Source organism: Mastigoproctus giganteus, chromosome 3, assembly GCF_048544385.1.
Source record: "Mastigoproctus giganteus isolate SK-2022 chromosome 3, ASM4854438v1, whole genome shotgun sequence".
Lineage (NCBI taxonomy): Eukaryota > Metazoa > Arthropoda > Arachnida > Uropygi > Thelyphonidae > Mastigoproctus > Mastigoproctus giganteus.
The window spans coordinates 192,822,111-192,844,839 of record NC_143577.1 but is presented as its reverse complement, the minus strand read 5'-3'; the positions used below and the strand labels follow the sequence as shown (position 1 = coordinate 192,844,839).

The window sequence follows — 22,729 nt, the reverse complement described above, 5'->3', positions numbered from 1 at the left end:
TTTTGTTTCAAATTATTGTATATAATTGTATTGTCACATGTTAACCAATATGGAATGCACGAGTCTCCACAAATAAAATTTTTGTCCGCACCACAGATCCAAAATAATATATTCAATAATAAATGCAAATATCCTCAAGGAAAAACAAAGTATGTGAATACCGAAAAATCGAAAAAAAAAAAAAAAAAGAGGGGGACTGAACAAAAATCTCAAGGGATACCACTGCAGTGAAAACAAGACCTTGTTAGCTGCTAAATCTTTACACTGAACAACCACATCAGTTTTCCATATTATTAAAAACAAGATATGAATTTAACACATGCGCATAAATGTCAGTTAACTGCCAATACTGGTGCAGCTCTTCGGATATTAAAGAACTTTAAGAAGGTATTTTTATGCATATCAATATGGCATTAAGTATGTATAATGGCGTAGTATGTATGGAAAGGCTGCGGTTCTTGTATGTACATAAATTAACCAAACACTGTTTATAAATTCCGATTTAATTTAACGAACGGCACTTTACAGTTTCTCAGCACACGTGGTAACTGGCCGATAGCTTACTTACCAGAGTCTTCTAAGAATTCAATGCCTTATGTGGGAAACATGGCCATCGATCATCTTTTGTACTTGTTTCTTACCCTGGGCCAGACACGAACTTCTCCACTTTACTTGCTGTAATCAAACCAGTTCTGGCCTTTCTGGGGGGAAAGGGAGAGGTGGGGTAGAATAACGCGTTCGATGGTTCTCTGCCCCCTTTCTTCTCTTCCCTTTGTTCGTCCCTGCCATTTCCCCCTCCCGTACACTCAGACATTACAGGTAGCCTCTCAAGTGATTGATGTCTACCGACTCCCTCTCGTCCCTATTCCTTCATCTTCCCTCCCCTTCTCAAGTGGGGAACAAACCCTGCTACTGTGCAAGTACAAGAAGTTCTTTTGTGTCCCATTATCATGAAACCCTGCACCCCCGCCGGTCTGTTTTGCCTTTCGGGTTGAAACAACATAGTACAGAACCATGCAGACCCGATTGTGCGGACTTCACTACTTTCTGAACTTGAATCTCATTCCCTCCCTTCAAGTTTCTTATCTTTTCTAGCACCCTCCCTACCCTACGATTTTTTTCTTTCTTCCTCCCTGCTTCACTTAGATTTGTTTTCTAGATAGAGGAAGAGGAATTCAATGTTTGTGTTATGTTCAACGGGAATTCTATAGATTATATATAATAATATCGCTGATATTTTCCTCTTTTTTTTATCCTTTTTAATAATTTAAGATTACTTAACGTACACTATGCACAAAAATGCACCAAATTGGTGTTTCAAACGTTGATTTGAATCAAAAATTTGTTGATACACCAGTAATGTTAATTCAAACACTTTATACACCACGATAATGTGGTGTATAAAGCGTTTTTTATATACATTATTTATTGTGATGGATTTATAATGTGTTTGAATAATTTATTTATTAATAGCTAAGGCCTGCGAAGAAAACATCTCATTTAAAGGCATGATTAAAGCCGAATGTTGATTTTTTTTTTTTTTTTATATATCTGAGCGTGTTTTAGAACTTAAATCAAACAATGGGTTATTTAATTTGTATTTATTTATTAATTATTTCTAAATATTCAATTTAAAATGTAGTAATCAGTAAACTGCAGGGTGAAAGTGGCTTTTCCGAACTAGGGACGCTTTATTTAGGTAGTTCTAGAAAGATAGATCTAATTTGCAGTAACACATCAGTATAGTCGATCACAACAAGTCTAGAACAGAGGGATGCCATCCAACCGCGTTTCCCGCATCCCCCCTTCCAATTTCCAGCCCTCAATACTCGCGACGTAAATATTGTCATAAAATATAAACTGTCTTACTTATGAAGATAAACAAGATTATTTATATTTACTGATTAACCTGTGTACAGCAAGTTAATCAGTAATATCTGTAGGTATCAAAACTCATAATTTTTCCAGCTATCACCGAAACAAGGAAATCAGCTGATGAAAACACAAAAAAAATAGGACACTTGTCCCGAGGAGCAGGGGAACCTAAATGGTCTGTGTACATATTTTCTTAGTAATACTAATAATATTTTTACAAGAATGAAGGAGAGAGGAGGGGAAGAGAGCAGTTTAAATATCATCCTGGTCAGAAGACTTGTAATCCCGTTTTAAGCAAATTTAGCCTAGTTATTCATAAACAAAACAAAGGGCACTAATATAACTGGGTCGGGCAGCCGTGTAAAATAAGTCCCTTACAAGTAAGTATCATTAACAACCAATTATAGAAATTAATTGATGTAACTTTATTACAATACTCAAATAATTCCATCTAGTTCAATATTTCTCAGCCAGCGCCCTCTTCTAGTATATATTCATGAGATGTATTCTATATGAATACATCTCATGAAAAAATATATATATATATATATATATATATATATATATATATATATATATATATATATATATATATGATACAATCAGTTTTCAAAACGTAGTACAGAACAACCCACATAATATAAAATGCAACCTATCTTGTTTCAGACATGAGATCTGGGATACAATCAGGAAAAAAAAACACGCCATATTTAGAATATCCTTAATTTAAAAAAGAAAAAAAAAAAAAAACCACACACACAACCCAGATGGGCGGCGTCTTTTAATAGACAGTTGAAGTAAAAGTTTAAAAGTTGTGTTGCTTAATGGTGGGAATATACACCCATCGATTACTGTTGCTCACTCTGTTCATAATAAAGAAGATTTAGAAAAGGTTCATATGTTATAATATCAAGTATGACTAGTATAAATGAGATGTCTGTCGAGGACTTCAACATTCTGGAATTCCTTCTGAGTTTGCAAGGTGCGTAGTTTCATTAAGTTCCATGCTTCCTTGCCTCTGGAATCAGCAAGTCAATGTCAGAAACCTGTAGATCAGCTTTTCAAGAGAAGGGTCTGCTAGCATTGAGTTGCAGTCTGGCGCACACAATGTAGTAAACAATCCCTTGACTCCAAGAAACAAAATTATGCTTTCACCACACCATCCGTCAAGCTGGGAATAGTCAAACAATTTGTTAAAGCATTCAGTCCTCGAGGTGACACAAACTACTAATACTATATGCTTGAACCACCTCAAGGTGATTCAAGCATATAGTATTAGTAACTATACTATATGCTTGAACGCATATAGTATAGTTACGCGATGAATCAAGATTACACAGCATAGCGCCTCCCCACAAAAAATCTCATTTATACTGATAATATTTGATCTATAAAATGCTTCACATTTTTGTTGTTTCCTTTAATATCAACAGAGTGCCATTCTTATTTGTCTAATCCTTCCCGAAATTTATTCAAACTACCCATTTGCACAAACCAGATGGAACTTTGTTAAAAAAACTTTCAGTTAATCTCCAACTGAAAGCAAATTTTCGCACATATATTTCTGCAGCCATCGTTTTTCAATTTTAAATTATGTCCCCTTATATGTGTCATCCGAGAAGGAGTAAGAATTGGAATCCTTACACTTTCTCGGATTCTTCTAACATTACTCTTATCTTTTAACGCTTCAATCAGTCCCTTTGCAGGTGCCTAGTTTCCAGATATGCAATTTACAGAACTAGGTCTTTCTTGGTAAGAGTACCTTTTTTGTGCTTCTGACTAATCTTTTTGCTCTTCTCTGCATCCATTCAACAGATCATACATCCTTTCTAAAATGAGGCTTTCAGATCTGGATGCAGTACTCAAAGTGTGAACTAACCATTGCCTTACGACAAAATCTTGTACAGTATATCACTGATTTCGGCGACATCAGTGATGAGCATTGGGAGAGGAAGAGAGGGTCCACCAGGGGGGGACTATATCTGGTCGTTGGTTCGGAATAATTATACTGACCACAAAAGATTAAGCCGTTAAAATGTATATTTTAAAGTAATTTTTTTTTATTAGCCCGAGGAGGGCTTCAACTTTTTCATCTATGACTTTTTAGCTTGTAACAAAGATTGGGCTGTTTTGTATAGAAGTGAAACATTGTTAATAAATCTAATATAATATTAATTATTGTATATTTACTTTTCTTTCATTTTTGGGAAAGCTTTTGATGCTATGAAAAACTATCGTTTACAATTAGAAAAACACCAAGAAACAAGTTTTTTTAAAAATTTGTTGCAGCGTTCTATTTAGAAAAAGTAACGGTAAAAGGCTCGTTCACAAATGCGTAAATTGCCTACTGACTTCAACGTGACGATCCATCCGTCCGCATGTAACAACTCGATTACCAGTGGACTGATTTTTCTATCAAGCTGTTGTTGCCAGGAGCATAAACTTAATATAACATTTAACACTTAACGGTTAAAAAAAAAAGTCAAGCCTTCTTTTACTTTTACAGAAACTCGGATTTATTTTATTTTATTTTTTCTCCAGAAAATTTTGAATTATCATTGTAATTAAAAAAAAAAAAAAAAAACACATAACAAACGTTTTCGTTGTTTGGGTGCAGGATGCGACAGAAACTTTTCAGGGTATATTCTGTCAGTCACTGTGAAGGCTTCAGAGTCAATTTTGATTTCATAGCCTCCATCACTTCCCCCCCCTTCCCTGTAGAAATCAATATTATTTTGGATGTTCGAGCATTACTCGAGAAAACGTTCAGTTCGGCACCAAATTTTCCACGTTTTGTGTTTCCCTGTTTCGTTAATCGAGAAGGTTCAGGTCCAAATTCCGATTTCATATCCCCCCCCCCCAAAAAAACCCTGCAATTAAATGAATAGGAGTTCCAATCCTTTTCAAATTTCAGCATTTCAAGATGTTCTTCTAGACATTTGATTCAAATGTGTCTCAATAGGTGAACCTATATTCCCCATGCACCCATCCCCCCCCCCCCAAAAAAAATAACTGCTCCACACAAATCTCACCTCATGGCAAACCCAAATTAAAGGAGATCTATATATTATATATATATTTTTCCCCCCTCATTTAAGTTTTAAATGTGCTTGTGTTTTGTTTATTTCCAATTCAGCGGTTTTATTTTAAAAAGTTGTAAGGTTCTATCATTGTTTTATTCGATATATGAATTAAAAGTTAATTATTAAAAGCAAGTGGTGTATTTATTTCTTGTCCAACTCTAATCCGAATGAAATCATTAGTTTTATTTATAGGGGCGGGGGTCGCACAAATTCATTTATCATTTTCGGAGGTAGCGGTAACGCAAATTTTGAGAACCTCTGGTCCGAAGATTAAAAAAAAAAAAAAAAAAACAGCTCCCAAAATTTAGACTTTATTTTTTCTTTTTACATTCTTACATTCGAATTTTGTGATGAAAGAGAGAGAGAGAGGGATACCATATATTCCAAACCATCTTTACTGATGCCTCAAATAAAACTACTGAACTTTTGCTTGGTTGGCAGCTCTTGGTTGCTGGCCTGTTACTAATTGGAAACACGAACAGCCACTCACTTTGGGTATAAATATGCTTTTATTCTTATTTTCCCTCTCTGCTTAGTGCACGCAAAGGAAAAGGGTTAAAATCCACCACAAGGAAATAGTATTCATTTACAAAAACATGACAAGGAAATGCAACAGAATGTAATGTACATTAGTGTGTTTCGTTACGCACTCGGTTCTGGTCGCGTGATCGATTTTGGGTTTAAAATTAGGCAGCGATGAAGCACTAATTAGCTGTTTTTCAGTACAAAACACGGAATCTCAGAAACTACTGAGTTTGACCTAGTGACGAATGTGTGGAGTGTAGCAGTAACTCGAAATACCACCATGGTCGTGCGGTGCAAACTGAACAACGGTTTCGGATATAAAGTAGGACACATCAACCTAAACCAATTTTACTTTGATAGGGCCACATTGGGTCAGAGGACTTTACAAGATAGAGAAAAGAGAAAGTACAAGAATCACCGTATTTAGCATTCACGGAAACTTGACCACGCTGAACTGAAATGCTTATACAAAGGTACCCTCCTCGCGTTTGACAACCGGCTACGGTAATAGATGCATGTTACTTCCCCTTCATGACCATCTAAAGGGTAAATATAGTTCCAATTTTCAAGAAAGGTGATAAAAATGATGTAACTGATTACCGACCCATATAGTTGCAAAACAGTCTGGCTAAACTCTTCGACACAGCAGTACACAAACATCTCTTCGAATTCTTCAGGCCTTTCATTGATCGGAACCAACATGGTTTCTGCAGTGGCAAGTCTGTAGTCATAAATTTGCTTCCTTTCTGGCAATATACCTCAGAAGTTCTTGATAACCACCTTCAAGTTGATGCAGTCTACACAGATATATCTAAGACATTTGATAAAGTCCTGCACGAACAACTTCTGTAAAAACTTAAGCAATATGGTATCCGTGACCCTTTGCTCTCATGGTTACGCAGTTATATTACGCATCGTTCCTTGAGGGTTATCGTCAATCAAGTGACCTCGGACATACCACTAAGGGAAGTACCTCAAGGCTCTCCCCTAGGTCCTCTCTTTTCATTGTTTTCATAAATGATCTTCCTTCTTTCATCTGCATCTCCAATACTCAAGTTGCTCTCTATACAGATAATCTTAAGATCTACTCAGCAGTGAAGGAGAACGGATTCTCAACAGCTTCAATGCCTCCTCAATAAATTCTCTCTGTGTCTATCTCTGAATGGATTGTCTGCTAACCCCTCGAAGTGCAAAGTAATCTCTTTCTCGTCCTGCAGATCTCCACAACTAATAAATACGGAGTACACTGTTAACTCTATGATCAACGAAAGGTGTGACCAAGTTAATGACTTGGGGATTCTCTTCTCCAGCAGTGCGAAATTTGATGCCCATGTCCTTAAAATCACCTACAAAGCATTCAAAACACTTGGATTTATCAAACGGAATACCTACAAGTTCAAAAACTACAGATATGCTGTCATCCTTTATAAAACTGTAGTTCTCCTAATGCTTGAATTCAGCTCACCCATCTGGAATCCTCACACGAAAATTTTAATTAACAAATTTGAAGCAGTCCAAAAAAAATTTGTCCGTTATCTTTACGTTCCGTAATCCTCTATTTTATCACAGTGTACTATGAATCGCTGTGTGATTACTTTCATCTGAGGCCTCTGTGCACTAGAAGAGTTATTGCTGACATCACCCTTCTAGCCAAAGTAATCACTGGAACTTATGAAGCATCCTTAGTAAAATAAACTTCAATGCTCCTTGTAGACAAGTTAGGAACCTTACACTGTTTCCCCTTGACTCTGCCACCACGAACTTTATGAAGTTCGGTCCACTGAAGAGAATCAGCAAATGACTCTCTCATTAACTTCTTTGACAACTCCCAATCACTGATGAACTCCATCCACAAGTTTGCCTCTTCTCTTAAACTGCAAAGTGACTAGCTCTCATCTAATTATTGTAGTTTATTTATTTATTTTTTAATTATTTTTCTATTCTCTAATTAATTTATTATTTGTTTTACTGGTAACTTAACTTAATGCAATCCTCTTTTGTAGATATGATTTTAATTTTTGAATCTATATCAATGTCTATCTTCCTGTTGGATTTCATATTATTGTTATCAATTGTATTCATTGTTCTGCTCTCAGATAGCTGTTAACGGTTACCCGTTGTGTATCTTGTTGTTAATAAAATAAAATAAAAATAAATACAAACAAGGTACTTCGTGCATTGTCTCCTAAAATAAAATAAACGTAGGTATATAGTCTGATGATAAGTGGCTTTAAGGAATTAATACAAATTCCTTAATTTGTATTTTCCCAAATACAAATACAACAAATATAAATTGAAAACGGATGCCCGCAGGATAGATATGCAAAAATTTACTTTCAGTCAGAGAATAATTGATTGTTGGAACAATCTCTATGTCTATAAATATGTCTAATTTCCTAATTCCCTAACATTCGTTATTTCTAATTTTCGGCCAGAGAATAACTGATTGTTGAAATAATCTTTATGAAATAAAGTATATCCAATCTGGCCGTCTATGTCTAATTTCCATCTAGTGTTATGCAAATGCGGAGTTCGAGTAGATTTAAGGAACAATTAGACAAATTATTACAGGAGATGGACGAATGAGATGACGAGGTTGGTAGGAGGTGGTTTTTTTTTGTTTTTTTTTTTTTTTTTGCTGATGCTGTATAAGCTTGCTTCCTTACATCATTTACGACTTCTAATACTATAGATCAAGAGTATCAAACTCAAAGTGTTTAGAGGCCATATAGACAGTTCTCGGGAGCTAGAGGCCATCCAAATGGTTCTAGGGTACTCGAAGGCCGCACTAGTGTGCAAACCAGCATATCAGTGGCATTATTCAGCGAAATATATTGAATATTTCCTCCCTCCGCAAAAGTACGCAATCTCATAACCATCAACATTTATGAAGATTTGTATAACTTATACGAATTTTATTTCAATTGTATATTATTGTATCTTCCTAGGTGTCACCATTTACCCTTTGAGTTGCTCATATGCAGTAAGATGTGCTGTAAAGTTAACAACAATTAGGGGCCGCACAACAAACGCTTGAGGGCTGCACGCAGCCCGCGGGACCATCAATTAAACATACCTGCTACAGATGAACAAATAAATTTAAATTAAATTGTCAAAAAAAATGCAAAGAAAATAAGGTGCATTTCTGTTTTTTGGGGGTGGGGGATGATCTCAAGAACAGCTCTCCTTTTGCTTGTGCAAATTATTATGCCTCTTAAACATCAGTAGGAAGCCCACATCAGTAGGAAGTGGAAGCTTGTAGTATCCCATGTGTTGTTGAAATGAACTGCCGCTCCTCTTTCTTTCACCGTCGTAATGGCTAGTTCCACTTTGCTGTTGTATTTAGCAGACCGCACAGAGCAATAAATGTAGAACTACATACAGTCATTATAATCATTACGATGGACAAATCTCTTAGCGAAGGGTCACGAGTTGTATCGATTCTGCACATTGGAAGAATGTGCTGAGAAATCTTTCGAATAGTATTAGGGAATGCAGCAGAGACTATATAGATACTCAATATGCACCAAGAATGCAAGATGTGACAGAAAGGATTTGATCTGAAGTATGCAAGCTAAAAGCAGGCATACTTCAGACAGCCGTAGCCACGCCCCCAACGCACACAATACAGCAGTGCTCCTTACTGTAAAACGAATCCTTCATAGAACAAAATGAACCGTGTCCCATGCAGAGGGTACCAACTCTGATGTCAACTGAATCGGTCTGCTATAAGTCTCTGTTCCTGGTACCTTCGTTGCACTCACAGCCTCACTTTTTTTCTGAATTCCTATTTACTGATGAAACAAATTTCGGAAGATATGAAATCCCAGATCTCAATAATCACATTCGAATATAGGGACTGAGGAGGTAGTAACTCAGCAGCGAAATCCACAGGTAAATAGAGAATTGCTGCTGCTGCTGCTGGTGGTGGTGTCTTGTCACATGCATATGGGTTTAATTACATCTTTTTTCTGTTCTGTCATCTGGGAATAAAAAGAATAGCTGAACTGTTTGGCCTTTTCCTCTAGAGTCACTAGAAAGACTAAGATCAAAGAAATAATTTATCTGAGCTGACACCAACTGAATAATTTACCTAGGTCTTCTTGAAGCAGCATTTCTTATTTATTATTTTACCGTTTTCCCTAACTGTATCACCTCGCTGTAAAAGTACAGGGATCAGCGAAGAGAACAGCAGAGCCGATAGGGACACTTTGAGGGATACCAGCTGAAATGATTCATACATAAGTCGACTTCGCAGAGCAGAGGATTAGTTTCTGTTAAAGATGAAGTTTTGAAGAAAAGCTAACGAGTGGCCAGAGATGTAGTAAAATTTCTTGCAAAGTAAGATAAGTTAAGATAAGAGCTTTGGGGATGAGAGCATTGAAACGTGATATATAAGTAGATAAAGTCATGCTGAGAGTTTAAATTAACAACTTGAGTAGCGAAAAAGGAAGTTAGAGACGAGATTTGTAATGGTTCAGACTCCTTTTTTGCCATACTTTACCCAGTCGGAGTAAAGCATTAGCATTAGTAGAGGCATATGATGCAAGAAAGCAAGCTTATTCAGCATCAGCCAAAAAAAAAAAAAAACACACCACTCCCATTTCACCCCTCCGTTCGTTCGAAATACCTGTCTAGTTGAGCCTTAAATTTGTTTAGGCTATCAACTTCAACAACAAGTGATGGAAGTCGGTACCACCAACCAACCACGCGCTGACCAAAGGCAAATTTCCGCACATCTATCCGACATCCGTCCTTCCTCAATTTCAATTTATGCCCTCTGAGGTGATTATTCTGAGCAAGATGAAGAATCCCATTGGCATTGAGCATGCTCAAACCATTCAAAGCCTTATACACCTCTATCAGATCACCTCGCCGGTGCCTAGTCTCCAGACTCTGTAATTTGCAAAACTTAAGCCTTTCTTCGTAAGAGCAACCCTTTGTTCCATTCACTAATCTTGTTGCCCTTCTCTGTACCCGTTCCAGCAGCTCTACATCCTTCTTGAAATGAGGCCTCCAGACCTGTATACAGTACTCAAGATGTGGCCTAACCATTGCCTTATACAAGGGAATAATCACCTCCTTATCCCTGCTAGAAAAATTCCTGTATATCATTGACAAGACACTATGAGCTAACTCTTGCAGCTCGTCTGCACTGCTCAGAGAACTTCATATCTGCCTGCACAATTACCCCCAGGTCCTTTTCATTCTCCACCACTGTCAGTGTAGTACCGCAGAGTTGATACGTTGCTCTGTTGTTACTGTTTCCCATATGTAGTACTTTACATTTGTCAATGTTAAACTTCATTTGCCACCTCTCAGCCCATCTGTTCAACCTTTCCAGATCCTGTTGCAGCAGCATAGCGTCAGTAGTGTCCTTAACAACCCTGCCAACCTTTGTATCATCTGCAAACTTGGACATTAAACTTGATATACCATCATCAATATCATTCATAAACACCGAAAACAACAACAGACCCAACACTGAACCCTGAGGAACTCCACTAACATTAGTCCACGTTGAGCAGTGTCCATTGATTACCACTCTCTGTCTTCTGCCACTCAACCATCCCCTTATCCATAGCAGCAATTTGCCTCCAATGCCACACTGCTCCAATCTGTGCAGCAGTCTTCCATGTGCAACAGTATCAAAAGCCTTTCTAAGATCCAAATATATAATATCAAAGTTATTCCCTGCATCCAGTTCTTTTGTGACTACATCATAGTATCCAATCAAATTGGTCAGGCAAGACCTGCCCTTAACAAAACCATGCTGCGTCTGAGCTATAACTGAATTCTTGTCTAGATGATCCTGCAGTGCTTCTTTAACCAGTGCCTCCATAAATTTACCTGGAACAGAAGTTAAACTAACAGGTCTATAATTACTTGTGTCAGCCTTTGATCCTCCTTTGTGAATTGGGGTTACATTTGCACATTTCCAGTCTATGGGTACCTCCCCTGAGTCCAAAGAAGCTCTCATAATTATGGCTAGGGGTTTGCTTACTTCCTTTGCTGCCTCCTTTAATATAACTGGATAGATCCCATTCACCCCAGGTGCCTTTTTTATGTTTATCCTCAACAATCTCTCCTCCACTTTCCTCTCAGTAATTACAAAATCATCTAGCTCACTGCCAATGTTTACTTTACCTACGTCATTCTCCTTCCTGAATAACTCCTCATGCGTGAATGTAGATGCAAAATACTCGTTTAGATTGTTAGCTACCTGAGCAGGATCCTCAACTGTTGAACCATCAATATCCTGTGGACCAATCTGATTCATCCCTTTCCTTCTTGGGTTTAAATAGGTAAAGAACTCTTTTCTGTTTTTCTTTGCATCCTTTGCCAGGGATTTTTCGTAGTCTGCCTTTGCCTGCCTAATCTCCTTTGTGACTTGGTTACAGACCAACTTATATCTATCATAGACTTCCATGTCACCCATTAATTTGTATGTATTCCATGCATTTTTCTTCTCTGCCACATGTCTCATTAGTTCATCTGACAACCATTTAGGCCTAAACCTTGAACAATATTTCTTAGTTGGTATGTAAAGCCTGGTAGCTTCCAAGATTAGTTCCTTGAATGCTTCCCATTTTGAGTTTGCTGTTGGTAACATCATCAGTTGGTCCCACTGTATAGAATTTAAATACTGTCTCAGACCATCATAGTCGCCTTTACGAAAACAAAAACCCTTCCCTTTACCTCTGATGGTAGTTACCTCCTTGAGTAAATCCCACTTCAACACACTGTGATCACTGCCACCTAGTGGTTCATTTATCTGCAGATTCTTAATGCATGAAGAATCACTACTGATAATCAGATCAAGAGTATTGCTCCCTCTTGTTGCCGCACGAACATGCTGATGTAGAAAACAATCATCCAATAAATCCACAAAAGCCTTGCTAATGTGTGAGTGACCAACCCACAAATTCCAGTCAATATCTGGGAAAGTAAAATCCCCCATTATAAGACTCTCTGATTTACTGGCCCACTCTATTTCCCTGTACTATATCTTTTATTATACTCATCAGAGTCATTAGGCCTATAGCACACTCCTACTCTCAATTTTGATTTCCCTATGCTTATGTCACACCAAACTGACTCGACACTGCCCTGTCCATCGATGTCGACTGGCTTCACTTCCTTGGATTTTATGTGTTTCTTAACTAATAACATAACCCCTCCTGTCCTGTCTATCCTTTCTATACACATTGTATTCCCCAAATTCCAGTTCCGCATTCCTTATATCTCTGTGACACCACGTCTCTGATATCCCAAAATATCTGCCTTTGATGTTTTGAGCAATACCTCAAATTCATCAAATTTATTTACCAAATTCCGAGCATTTGTGTACACGCAGGTATAGATGCACCTGTTTCTATTCCTAGCTACCCTAACACAACCCATGTGTTTACTTGTACCGCAATGACTCCCAGCAGTCGCTGAAATATCCTGCATCTTGTTTTTCAGGCTTCTGCTCATTTCAATAGAAGCAGTGCAAGAATCACTTCCACCTCTGCCAGTGGCTACTGTTAATTTATTAGTCCTTGTATCCCCCCCAACTAGCAGTTTTCCGACCCTCCTAACATTGCCTCGACAGCATCAGCAAATATTCTTGCACCCTTTCTATTTAAGTGTATCCCATCCCTGTAGAAGCAATCTCTCCTGTTAACAAGTACAGTCCAGGCTGAAAAAAATTCTACCCCTTGAGCCTTGCACAATCCCTCCAGGGCCGAATCGATCGACAAGGCTCTCATCATATACTCCCTCCTTGTGTAAAGTGAAGTGTAAAGTGTGTTTAGGGTCAAACGGCACCAGGGGTTTCCCCCATCTCCGCGTAGTTTACATTGTGGTGTGATACAGTTCACTGTAAAGGCCAGAGATTTAAAAGTATATGGATCTTGAGGTGTGTGATGTTGTGTACCGTTGTTCTTCTGGCCATTTAGCCGCCGGACCCCAGCTGAGGCCCGACGTTGCCCACACTTCGCCCCGTGGAGGCAGACCAGGTACACTAGTATTACAGTTATTTACTCTGGCAGGCCCTGCCACCTAGTTTCCTGAGATTTCAGTGGCAAGGACCTAAAAAAAAAAAAAAAAAAAAAAAACGTTTGCGTGGGTTGATCGCTAGATTGAAAGACCGAAATGTGAGCGAACTTAATTTGGAGCTATTAAGTTTTGACCTGTGGGATATACGCTGGTGAGCAGGTAGAGAGGGAGAGGAGACTGAAGACTGGGGGGAGAAAGACAGAAGAAATGGGGTCGATAGAGGAGGCGACCCCATTAAAAGTCAGTGGGGCATGCCCATGCCCTACCAGGAGGAAATATGGGTTGGCGAGTAGGGGAGAAGGCAGGAGGGGAAAAAAAAAAAAAAAAAAATCCTGTCTCCTCCCCTACCGCCGAGGGAGGGGGTAAGAAAGATGGGTCCAGCAAGAGCGCCGGCACCGATTGCCATTATGGCTGGCATATGCAGAAAGCTCTGCGGTCTCATTGGGCTGGTTGGAATTCAGCTGGATAGAAAGTCACTCGTGAGGCTGTGTCCTGTCCGAAGGTGGTCCACATATCATTTCATGGTTGTTGTTGTGGTGGTGGATGCGGGAAAGTCCGCCTTCTTGTGAAGAGGTCTTGCGCATATTGAGTGAAGGCACTATAAGTATCTTTTTCAGTTAGTATCAGATATTCCTGGTCTCTTAGCATTATTTGGGTGGTGGTTATAAATCGGCAGCGGAGATCCTCGTACAGTGGGCAGTCGTACATCAAGTGCCCCCATGTCTCGCGTAGTCCGCAGTGGCATAGGGGGGTGTCACTCAATCCGAATCCATGGAGTTTTTCTCTTATGGCGCCATGGCCGGTCAACAGGTAGGTGGCGAGTAGTCCAGGAGAAAGCCAAGGTGGATAGTTTGGGTACACCAGTTGTAGATCAGGAATAAATTTTTTAGTTATTTCACCTTTGGTTGATGTCTGCCAGCGGGTTTGCCAGCTCTGGTTGAGATGTGTGAGGAGACGTTTGCGTTCCAATTTGTGGTCAGTTTCAGGGTCCAAAGTGAAGTTCAGATGGTTGGCCTCACGTCCCTTGGAGAGTTGATATATTAGGCCGCGGAAGACTATTTCAAGGTCTAGTGGAAGAGTCCCTGTCAGGGCCTGGAGGGCATGTGTGCTTACAGTATTGCAGGCTCTTGTTATTATAAGTAGTATATACCGTTGTGTGGTGTCCAGTTTTCTTCTGTTGACGGCCGTGGTAGCCTTCCGGTACCACACTCCAGCGGCATACGTTATGGCAGGCAGGAATACAGCTTTATAGAATAGCTTGAGGGTTCTCCTCCGCAGGCCCCAATCCTTGCGGGAGACCCTCATGAACAGAGCAGAGTATCTTCTGATCTTTTTCTGAATGTAGGTCAGATGAGGGGTGAATGAGAGGTTATTATCTAGGACAACCCCGAGGTGTTTTAGTTCCTTTGTCAGCTTAATTGTAGTTCCTTGGATGCGGATTTGTGGTGGTCTCCTGATGTCCAGGTTACCTTTTAACAGTATTGAGCTGGTCTTGGTTGAGGATATGCGGAGATTGTTTTCGTCGGTCCACTTCTGTAGGATGTCAATGGCGCGAGTAGCAGAAGTTTCTAGCCTGGCTCTGCTGTCCTCTCGCAGTACCAGGGTCAGGTCGTCCGCGTATGCCTGAGTTGCCACACGACCTAGGTCTAGATTTAGAAAACCGTCGAGAACCATGTTCCAGAAGAGCGGGCCCAAGATTGAGCCCTGTGGGCAGCCTCTGAAGATCTGTCTGGAAATAGAATGATATGGAGTTTCTACAACGACCATTCTGTTGTCAAAATATGTTTTGACGCATTGGTATAGGTTGGCCGGGATGTTGGCCTTCCGGAGCCTGCCGAGGACGCTTGGCCACCACAGGGTGTCAAAAGCCCCGGCAAAATCTATTGCGATTACAAGTAGATATTTATGGTTTGTTGTTTCAGCAGCTCTGGTAATGTTTTCCAAGGCATCCAGAGTGGAGCAGCCCCTCCTAAAGCCAAATTGATTCTGTGATTCTAGGCCTGCAGCCATGTAGCAAGTTTCGATTCTAACTTTGAGGAGGTGTTCAAAGAGTTTACTTAGTACAGAGAGAAGGGCTATTGGTCGGTATGACTCCGGAAGGTCCTGTTGCTTGTTTGGACTTTTCAGGATTAAGCGCAATTTGGCAGTCCTCCAAGCTTGTGGAAAGCATCCCTCATTAAGGCAGTGATTAAAGAGGGTGAGTATTACCTCTGGAATTGTCTCGATGGTCTTCTTGACGATTTCAGGCTCCAGTAAGTCGATACCCGGTGATTTCTTGTTGCGCAGTTTTCCTGCAGCAGTATGAAGTTCCGTGATGGTAAGTGGTTCTTCCTTATTGGTGGTAGTATAGGTATCATTGTCTTGACATAATTTTTGCTGTTCTGGTGTAGTGGGAGTAATATGTCCAGGAAACATGCTGTCCAGGATGTTGTTGACATTATCCTGCCAGGTCTTGGTATAAGTGCCTAGCGGCGTCTTTGTTGCAGGGATGACTTCTCCCCTGGGGAGTTTGTTTGTCGTTATTCTGTAGACAACCCCCCAGGGGTGCTCGTTTCCGGTTGTAGAAACAAGTTGCTCCCATGAGCGCTGTTTTCTGAGTCGGATTAGAGCCGTGTACTCATTTCTTGCGGTGCGATAGTGGTCGCGGAGTTGGTCTATTTCTGCTGCTGGCCAGGAAAGTCGTGCTCTCTGGAATAGTCTTCTCCTTGTGTTCACCTCGCGTCTGAGCTGTTGTAGTTCCGGCGACCACCAGGGGATGGCCCCTGGAGTTGGGTTTTTCCTTTTAATTGAGCAGTTTGCAGCGGCAGTGATGAGATCCACCACGGCGGTTTGGTGCTGGTCCGGGCTCAGCCCCTCTATTTGGAGGGTTTGTGCTGCTTCTCTTAAGGTAGTCTGGAAGAGAGACCAGTCTGCCTTCTGTATGGCATATCTATGTTGGATTTGTCGGGTTGGTTGTTGTCTGTCTATGGTGCGTTGAAGAGTGAAGGTTATGACCCTGTGGTCCGATGTGGTCCAGCTTTCCCTGACCATCCATCCCGAGAGGTGACATCCCCCCCCCTCCTTGTGTGTGGGCAGAATTGCAGACACTTTCAAATTCAACCCTAATTCACGGCTTTTTTTCAACAGTGACCTGTACTTCCTAAGTAATTCCGCCGGTCTCCTACTCTTAATATCATTAGTGCCAACGTGTACAACTATATCACCTTTTGTGCCCTTAAAAGATGATATCCGCTCTACAACGTCATCAACCTTTGCCCCTGGCAGACATACCCTAAAGCGACAATATTTGGGACGTTAGAGAAGGAAGAAAGGTTTTCTTCCTTCTCTAGCAATAAACAATGCCTAATATATCTCATCTTATGAGATATTTACGTATTGCATTGGCATAAGATGCGAAAAATAATATATCGCATCTTTTTTGTTTTTTTGAAATAGTATGAGAAGGTAGGGCAAGATAGAGAATGGCTTCCAAGTTTAAATCGAATTTATTGACTATGCTCCTAACATTAGTATGCAAGCATGCAATGTCTTTTGATGTTCTCTGTAACCCCCAACCATTCCATGTAGCTACTTATGGCAGGAATTTCACACGACAAATCGTTCAGATATAGTATAAACTAATGAGGGCTAAGTACAACTTAAAAGGATTTAAAGTAATTCAGGCTTCACCTTCAATTATAACAGATAAATACTAAGCAGCTATTCAAGAATAATCAATAGAGAAAAACACATAAGGGCACCTACGTGGATATGGGAGGAAAGTCCCACTTTCCAAAAAACTTTTTTTTATATATATTATCTAATTCTAATATCATGTCTTTGCGCTTAAAAGCTACCAACGTAAAAAGGTATTTCTGCGCCCCCACTGGAGAAATATATACCATAGGTAAAAAGTTTAAAGGAAATATTGGGACGAACAGAATAAAATGCACAGCTATATATCTTGAAAAAAATAATAAATAATTTATTTACTTGTTTTCGAGATCTGTAAACTGTATAAATACAGAGAGCGGAGAGGTTGAATTTTTATGAAGAAAACCGTATTGGTGACTATCGATAAAAGGATGACGGTACTGAAATACTTGACTTGAAATTAACGGTTCAAAGATTTTAACGACAGCAATTAATAGGGCGATTGAACCAACTAATGGGTTCAGTTCTATCTCCATTTTTTATAAACTGAGGTTATACGAGATAAAATTAACAGCCACCATGAAATGCAAAGCGTGCTGCCAAATTTAGGTAGTTGGAGCTCTTACGCACATAAATATTAAAAGGTAAAAATTTATTCCTTACAATAATTGCATTAGGCCGGGGCTCACGCGAATGTGTAGCCGCCCTGGAGTCATTGCATCTCAGCAGGATCAGTAGTAAAATTTTTTGGTAATGCAAGAATGAGTAAAGTTATGCTGACATGATTCTGTCGCAAAAACTGCATAATTTTTAAAAATATGTTCCCTTAGCACAATTTCTATCGTATATTAATTTTCTCACACATAGAAAATTACAGCGTTCACATCTGTCAGTTTCAAGTTGCCCTCATAAGTGGTTTCGTGACAAACATTATTTTGGAGATAAACGTTATAACTTTTTTTTTTATCGTATATTCACAAAATAACTTTGAATGTGCATTTATCATAATTTTCAATGTAAACAGCTTGATTATAGAAATAAATTCAAAATTTATTAAAACTAACTCCGATCTTACCTACCTCTACTGATCCCCAAAAGTCAGTGGACCATAATTTGAGAAGCGCAGTTCTGTGGCTGGAAATAGAGAGGCCCGCTTGGTGGACCCCATCGTCCTAGTTGCAGCACGATTGTAACCGCATATACTGATTTTACCAGTCTGTCATCCTGTTTAATTGTGAATGAGAAAATTCATTAGAGAATATCCACTCATCTATCCTAGGATAAATTATGAACATATGTGACATTACTTACTATTAATATTAATTTAGAATTTCTCATTTATAATTCATACTAAGTGCTCTGAATGGCGGTTCAGAGCACTTAGTATGACCTGTTTGTAAAAGATCTGAGGTTAATTTTTCATTGCAGATTGGACGAATTTTTATTATTATTATTTATTATTTTTTTAAACCTAAAACTAGAGCTAGAGGGTCTGAGGCTGAGGAGGAGAATTTTTTGTACGAGTACTCAGGTTTCTCCTACGTATATGAAAACTGAACTAGACCACAAACAATTTATAAACACGCTATACAGACTTTTCACAGCCTTAGGTGACTTGGCGCGTATTTTAAACAATTATTAAAAATAATTTTTCTCTGGAATTTCTGTTGCACGGGAAATAATGGAGTCACTGGTTAAAGAAGTAATGCAGGACCATCTAGACAGAATGGAGTTATACTGGGGTGACAGAATGGATTTGTTAAGGGGCAATCTTGTCTGATCAATCTGATTGGTCAGACAAAAAAATTACTTTTTTGCATTAATACTAATGCAAAAATAATTTTGATACCACATACTTTGATTTCAGGAAAGCTTTTGCTACTGTTGAGCATAAAAGACAGCTGTACAAATTGGAGCAGTGTGACATTAAGGGCAAGTTACTGCTATGGATAAAGGTAGGGTTGAATGGGAAAGAAACAGAGAGTGGTTATCAATGGACACTGCTCTTCGTGGACTAATGTTAATGGTGGAGTCCCCCCCCCACGGGTTTAGTGCTGTGCCCATTTTTTTTTTCTATATTTATTAATGATATCGATGAAGGTGCATGGGGCTTAATGTAATCGTTATATCAGGTTGGTTTGCAGATGATACTAAGGTTGACTGGGTGGTTAATGACAGTAATCAAGTTAAGCTACTAAAACAAGATCTAGAAAAATTAGACAGGTGGACTAAGAAATGGCAGTCGAAGTTTAGCACTGAAAAATGCAAGGTACTGCATAGGGGTAACAGCAATCCTACATTAACGTAACAATTTGGTGGTACTACACTCAGCATAGTGTGAAATGAAAAAGACCTGGGATTATTGTATAGTCAGATATGAAGTTCTCTAAGCAGTGCAGACAGGCTGCCAGGACAGCTCATGGGGTTTTGTCAATGATATACAGGCATTTTGCTAGCAAAGATAAGGTGATTATTCCATTGTATAAGGCAATGGTCAGGCCATATCGTGAGACTCATACAGGTCGCGAGTCCTCATTTTAAGAGGGATGTAGAGCTGCTGGAACAAGTACAGAGAAGAGAAATGAGACTGGAAAGGGTAACAAAAGGGTGCTCTTACCAAGAAAGGCTTCAGTTCTACGAACTGCAGAATCTGGAGACTAGGCATCTACGAGGTGATGTGATTGCGGTGTTTAAGGCTTTGAATGGATTGCAAGCGCAATGCTGGTGGCATTCTTTCTCTTGTCAGACTACATACATGAGGGGAACAAAAATTCAAGTTGAGAAAGGATGGTTGCAGGAGAGATGTACAGAGGTTTGCCTTCAGCTAGTGGGTGGTTGGAAGAAACTTACATCTGTTGTTGTGAAAGTGGGTAGTTTGAATAAATTCCAAGAAGAAAGAGACAACCTATTAGTGGGATGGACAGGTGATGTGGGATTTTTTTTTTTTTTTTTTTTTTTGGTGATGCTTTATAAGCTTGCTGTCTTGCATCATTTACTACTATTGTAGCACATGATCTTCCTATAAAGTGCAATTTAAATTATATAATAGATTTCTCTTTTGAAATCAGATCAGAGAAAAGCTTTACAAAGGTCATTTCGCGCAATTAACCATACGTACAATCGACACAAATTAAAAATACACAAAAACTGCATGTAATTAATCAAAAGGAAAACTTCTGTAAGCGTTATGAGAAGGTGCGAAAAAAAATCTCCAACTTCCTGGATAAAAATAAACTGATACTTTTAATAAACATTGGTAAAAGTAAGGGGATAAAACGTATATTTCAGTTTTCAGTCTCCCGCTGCCTTCTCTCTCTCTCTCTCTCTCTCTCTCTCAATTAATATCGATAAACTTTCTCTGTATAAATAAAGGTCTCTTAACCCAAACTTACTGCAAGTCTCAGAAGTTCAAGTTGATGGGTAAGTTCACAAGATTAAAAGTCAAAAACAAGGTCAACAGTTTGACCTCTTCTCCTATATTGTATACGTATAAAAATGCTGGTGACCTTTATTTTTTCTAACTATAGACCCCTAGAAACCAAGTACCCATAAAAATGCCATAATCCGTATAAACTAGCTTTTATGGAGACTCCTCGAAGGCAGATTTCCAGTCATTCATTTCAACGACTTCTGCCCTCCCCGGCCACCTCTTTCCACCTTCTCTGGTAGCTTCCTGTTTCCTCCATGACACCTACAACATCTCCAACAAGTGGTCATTGACTTGTTTCTTCAATGAAGAAACAAGAAAGCGAAATTTTCCCAGGACTGTGAGAAGGATCATGATGATATCATGCACACTATGAGACTGTTACAGTTGTCACCCCCTACCCCTTAGTACACCTTAAAACTGACCTCGCCGCCTGACCTAAGATCTGCGTACGTACGTACGGACGTAAATGCACACATAAAGGCCACAGAAAAGAAAAATAACATATTTAGACGAAAGCACAGAGAGAGAATAAGGTGGAAGAATGAAGAAAGCAAAATGTTTAAAATAAAAAAATACATGTGTATATACTTATATTTATATTTAAATATATATTTATTTATTTAAATATATTACCCAACAATGAAAAGATTAAAATTCTTTGAATGTGTGACAGGAAACAATGAAGTCAGAAAATAAAAATAAATGAATAATATAACTCAATAATAATAATAATACAGTAAATTCTATAAAATCTGTCATATATTACCAAGTGGTTGAGCAGTTTTGGAGGAGCACATTTCAATGAATACACTAACAACTTTCAATGAATACACTGATGCACTAACAACTGAACTTACATCTGTAAACATTTATAATAACTAAAAGTAGCGCTATTTGGTTAAAAATGTAAATAACAATTCAATCTGTTAAATGCAAACATATGATAATAAAAGAGTCACACGAATGTTGTCATGTATTGTAATATTAATATTAAATGCATCCTTAGTATATCATGAGAAAATACGAATGAATGCGTTTCAGAGAAAAATACTCTCGCACCGGAGGAAAAAAGTAGCTATTCATCTTAAGAAATAATTATAACGACGTATGTGCAAACTTATCAATTTACATGACATTTTGATTTTAATAATACTAATGGAGAAATTCAATCAAGTTTCGCATTTGCTGCCATTATAACTTGTCATGCAGCTAATGATCTGTATGACTAGTTATAATGGCGGAAAAAACCTTGGTTATGTAGAATTAAATATATTGTTTATGCGTCAGTAAATCACTGTTTATGTAAGAGATTAACCATCGATTTAATGAAGCATAAAGTTTTCCAGCTGTACTCACGCTGAGCATCATCTCTTTTTCTCTCATTGCTCTCAGCTGTTCAGTGACGTAAAACTGAACACAAGCTCACACAAATGCTTTATTACCAGCCACGTAGCTGCAATATGCAAAAACAAATTTGCGTAAGTTACCAATAAGCTAGAACACTAATACAGAGAAATGTCACCCTTTTTTGCATGGACTATCAACGAGAAATGCGAATGTACAGATGTTGTGGTTAGCACGAAAATGCCTCCGAAAATAAATGTTTCAATATGATCAAGTGATTAATCGATGTGATGTCAAAACTGGTTTGCACAAAACAGCTGTTTGTGTCCGTCTGTGCGTACGCAGATTTTTATATCTAACTACAGGTTGCATTCGTATGTATGAATAAAACTAGATTTCGATCAATAGATGTAATACACGTACCTGTAAAATGTTTAATGGATGAACCATATATATATATATATATATTAGTATGCATAATCGGTTAGATTTTAGCTTATAGTTTAATGAATACTTTTTTATATCTAACTACAGTCAAAAGCGCCATTAAAAATAAAAACACATACACTCATTGTTGTTGTTTTTTAGCAACTAAGGCCATATTGCTCCGGGATATATATATATATATATATATGTGTGTGTGTGTGTGTGTTTCAAACTATAGCCAGGAATTAACATTTCAGAATGTTAATTTAGTTATTTGTTCAGATGTTAATGCTTTTAATATATTTTATAAAATTATAATTTTACAGTGCACAAAAATATGGAAATATTTCTGACTACAAAACAGAAAAGT

At 38.5% G+C, this 22,729-nt stretch overlaps 1 protein-coding gene across 1 annotated transcript in view; it reads left to right on the top strand.

The window, feature by feature from the left end:
- LOC150088530 (protein jagged-1b-like) overlaps positions 1–22,729 on the top strand; it is a 329,274-nt gene that overhangs the window by 8,551 nt on the left and 297,994 nt on the right. The gene's annotated exons all lie outside the window — the stretch shown is intronic.